This window comes from Arachis hypogaea, chromosome 10 (assembly GCF_003086295.3).
Source record: "Arachis hypogaea cultivar Tifrunner chromosome 10, arahy.Tifrunner.gnm2.J5K5, whole genome shotgun sequence".
Taxonomy (NCBI): Eukaryota; Viridiplantae; Streptophyta; class Magnoliopsida; order Fabales; family Fabaceae; genus Arachis; species Arachis hypogaea.
Window position 1 is genome coordinate 35,844,855 of NC_092045.1, and position 4,833 is coordinate 35,849,687.

The window sequence follows — 4,833 nt, forward strand, 5'->3', positions numbered from 1 at the left end:
TACAGGATTTCGAATTCATCTTTAAAACTAGCTTAATTAGTTTGATGTGGTGGCAATACTTTTGTTTTCTGAATGTATGCTTAAACAGTGCATATGTCTTTTGAATTTGTGGTTCATGAATGTTAAAATTGTTGGCTCTTGAAAGAATGATGAAAAAGGAGACATGTTACTGAGGATCTGAAAAATCATAAAAATGATTCTTGAAGCAAGAAAAGGCAGTGAAAAAAAAAAGGGAGAAAAAGAAAACGAAAAAAATAGAGAGAAGAAAAAGAAAAGAAAGAAATAAGAGTTGTGATCCAAGGCAAATAAGAGTGTGCTTAAGAACCCTGGACACCTCTAATTGGGGACTTTAGCAAAGCTGAGTCACAATCTGAAAAGGTTCACCCAATTATGTGTCTGCGGCATGTATGTATCCGGTGGTAATACTGGAAAACAGAGTGCTTTGGGCCACGGCCAAGACTCAATAAGTAGCTGTGTTCAAGAATCATCATACTTAACTAAGAGAATCAATAACACTATCTGGATTCTGAGTTCCTAAAGAAGCCAATCATTCTGAATTTCAAAGGATAAAGTGAGATGCCAAAACTGTTCGGAGGCAAAAAGCTACTAGTCGCGCTCATCTAATTTGGAGCTAAGTTTCATTGATAATTTGGAGTCTATAGTATATTCTCTTCTTTTTATCTTATTTGATTTTCAGTTGCTTGGGGACAAGCAACAATTTAAGTTTGGTGTTGTGATGAGCGGATAATTTGTATACTTTTTGGCATTGTTTTTAGTATGTTTTTAGTATCTTTTAGTTAGTTTTTATTATATTTTTATTAGTTTTTAGTTAAAATTCACTTTTCTGGACTTTACTATGAGTTTGTGTGTTTTTCTGTGATTTCAGGTATTTTCTGGCTGAAATTGAGGGATCTGAGCAAAAATCTGATCCAGAGACTCAAAAGGACTGCAGATGCTGTTGGATTCTGACCTCCCTGCACTCGAAGTGGATTTTCTGGAGCTACAGAAGCCCAATTGGCGCGCTCTCAACGGCTTTGGAAAGTAGACATCCTGGGCTTTCTAGCAATATATGATAGTCCATACTTTGCCCAAGATTTGATGGCCCAAACCGGCGTTCAAAGTCACCTCAGGAAATTCCAGCGTTAAACGCTGGAACTGGCACCCAAATGGGAGTTAAACGCCCAAACTGGCACTAAAGCTGGCGTTTAACTCCAAGAGGAGTCTCTGCACGAAATTTGCTTCATTGCTCAGCCCAAGCACACACCAAGTGGGCCCGGAAGTGGATTTTTATGTCATTTACTCATTTCTGTACACCTTAGGTTACTAGTTTTCTATAAATAGGACCTTTGACTATTGTATTAGAAATCTTTGGATCTTTAGGTCTTTGGATCTTTATATCTTTTGATCACTTTAGATCTTAGATCATTGGGAGGCTGGCCATTCGGCCATGCCTAGACCTTATGCTTATGTATTTTCAACGGTGGAGTTTCTACACACCATAGATTAAGGTGTGGAGCTCTGCTGTACCTCGAGTATTAATGCAATTACTATTGTTCTTCCATTCAATTCCGCTTGTTCTTTATCTAAGATATCACTTGTTCTTCAACTTGATGGAGGTGATGATTGACGCCCATCACCATTCTCACCCATGAACAAAGTGACTGACAACCACTCTTGTTCTACTAGCATTCGAGGCTCTAGTGAATATCTCTTGGATTCCTGATTGCACGATGCATGGTTGATCGCCTGACAAACGAGCCAGCCATTCCGTGAAGTCAGAATCTTCGTGGTATAGGCAAGAATTGATGGCAGCATTCAAGAGAATCCGGAAGGTCTAACCTTGTCTGTGGTATTCTGAGTAGGATTCAATGACTGAATGACTGTGACGTGCTTCAAACCTGTAACTTACTGGGCGTTAGTGACAGACGCAAAAGAATCACTGGATTCTATTCCAGTAGGGGAGGGAACCACACCGGTGATTGGCAGCACTGTGACAGAGTGTGTGCATTAGCTTTCACTGCGAGGATGGGAGGTAGCTGCTGACAACAGTGAGACCCTACACGAGCTTGCCATGGAAAGGAGTAAGAAGAATTGGATGAAGACTGTAGGAAAGCAGAGAGACGGAAGGGAAGGCATCTTCATACGCTTATCTGAAGTTCCTACCAATGAATTACATAAGTATCACTATCTTTATCTTTTATGTTATTTTCGTTCATCACCATATACATTTGAGTTTGCCTGACTAAGATTTACAAGATGACCATAGCTTGCTTCAATACTAACAATCTCCGTGGGATCGACCCTTACTCGCGTAAGGTTTATTACTTGGACGACCCAGTGCACTTGCTGGTTAGTTGTGCGAAGTTGTGTAATGCCATGGTATTGAGCCACCAAGTTCTTGGAGCCATTACCGGGGATTATGAGGGTTGTGAAAAAGTATAGTTCACAATTTCGCGCACCAACCTCCTGGCGTTCAACGCCAGGAAGAAGCATCACATGGGCGTTGAACGCCCAGGAGAAGCAACATGTGGGCGTTAAACGCCCAAACCATGCACCATGTGGGCGTTTAACGCCAGGATGGTGGGAGGAGGTACAATTTCGTTTTTCTTTGCAATTTTTCAAAATTTTTATGTTTCAATTCTTGATTTCTTGCATAAACATATTTTAAACTATCACTTTCAATTCCAAAAGTTTTCATCCTAATTTCTAAAATCCAATGATTGCAAATTTTTTAGATTTATCTTAACCCAAAAGCCAAATGGCTTTCCAATTCAAGCCATCAGCTTTTCAAATTTGTTTCCAACACATCTTTAACTCCTTTTAAAAATCCTTTTTAAAATTAAATTTCAAAATTATCTTTTAAATTATGATTCATATCTTTTCCTTTTTAAAATTATATCTTTTTCTGATCATATCTTTTAAATTATATCTTTTATCTTATCTCTTTCTTAATTTTTTTTCGAAAATTGCCCACCCCCCCTCCCTATATCTTGTGTTTGGCGCCCTCCTCATCATCACCATTCCACATTGCTCTCCTCCTATCCCTCTTCTTTCTTTTCTTTTGCTTGGGGACAAGCAAAGCTCTAAGTTTGGTGTGTTTTTCCCGTGATCACAAAAACTATTGTGTCTCTTGATCATGGCTCCTAAAGGGAAACAAACCGCCCCAAGAGGAAAGAAAGAAAGCGTTCCAAAGCCACTTTGGAACCAAGGGAAGTTCTTAACTAAAGAACATTCAGACCATTACTACAAGATAATGAGTCACAGATCAGTGATCCCGGAAGTCAGATTTGATCTGAAAGAAAATGAATATCCGGAGATCCAAGAGCAAATTCGAAACAGGAATTGGGAAATTCTGGCCAATCCTGAAACGAAAGTGGGGAAGAATATGGTTCAAGAATTCTATGCTAATCTATGGCAGACAGAAAGGCAAAGAATCATTGGAGCTGCTATCTTTGACCATAAGACAGTGGTCAGAGGAAAAATCATTCATACCCATTCTGACAGGATCAGGGAGATATTCAAGATCCCTCAACTGAAAGATGACCCAGACTCCTTTAATAGGAGAATGATAAGGGTCAATAAAGGGCTGGATAAGGTTCTGGAGGACATATGCATCCCTGGAGCCAAGTGGACTACCAGTACAACTGGCATCCCAGTCCAACTCAAAAGAGAAGATCTAAAACCAGTAGCCAGAGGCTGGCTGGACTTTATTTGTCGTTCCATCTTGCCCACCAGCAACCATTCTGAAGTTACCATCAAAAGAGCTGTCATGATTCACTGCATTATGTTGGGAAAAGAAGTGGAAGTCCATCAGCTGATCTCCTGTGAGCTATATAAAATAGCAAACAGGAATTCTAAGGACGCCAAATTGGCTTATCCAAGCCTAGTTTCTATGCTTTGCAAAGAGGCTGGAGTAAAGATGGGAATAACTGAATATATCCCAATTGAAAAGCCCATTACTGGAATATCAATGGTCAGGCAACAGCAACAAGAGGATCCTGTCAGAAGGAGAGCACAAGAAGCCCTCCCAGAACTGCCCCAATATGAATATTGGGAACAACTTGAGGCTTCTGTTTCTAGATTGCAAGAAGCTATGGATCAAATAAAGGAAGAACAGAATAATCAAGGTAGCATGATTTGCAAACTGCTCAAGGAACAAGAGGAGCAAGGGCGTGATCTAAGGGAGCTAAAGCGCCAAAAATTAATCCTTGAACCACACCCCAAAGAGTCAGAGGAGCATCCACTCCTCAAAACAACAGGTTGCTGAGTTCCAATTTCTCTGTTCCAACTTAGTAGAGATTATTCCTTTTAGAAATTAACCTTAGAAGATATTTAGTAGTAATTAGGATGTCTATTTTGATTTTATTTCCAATTAAGTTATAATTTATTTTTCTCATCATCATTAGGCATGAATAAAGTAGTAGATTTTCTTTTAGAATAAAGAAGTAATTTATGTTTTTCGAGTTCTTAATAAATAAAATTTTAATTAATTATATGTGGTGGCAATACTTTTTGTTCTCTGAATGAATGCTTGAACAGTGCATAATATGTACTTTGAATTTGAGGGATATTGGCTCCTGAAAGGACAAAGAACACGAAAAATATTGTTGAGGATCTGAAAAATCATGAAATTGATTCTTGAAGCAAGAAAAAGCAGTTCAAAAAAAAAAAAAAAAAAAAAGTGGCGAAAATTTTTGCAAAGATCCAAGGCTTTGAGCATGAATGGATAGGAGGGCCCAAGGAAATAAAATCCAGGCCTAAGCGGCTAAATCAAGCTGTCCCTAACCATGTGCTTGTGTCATGAAGGTCCAAGTGAAAAGCTTGAGACTGAAT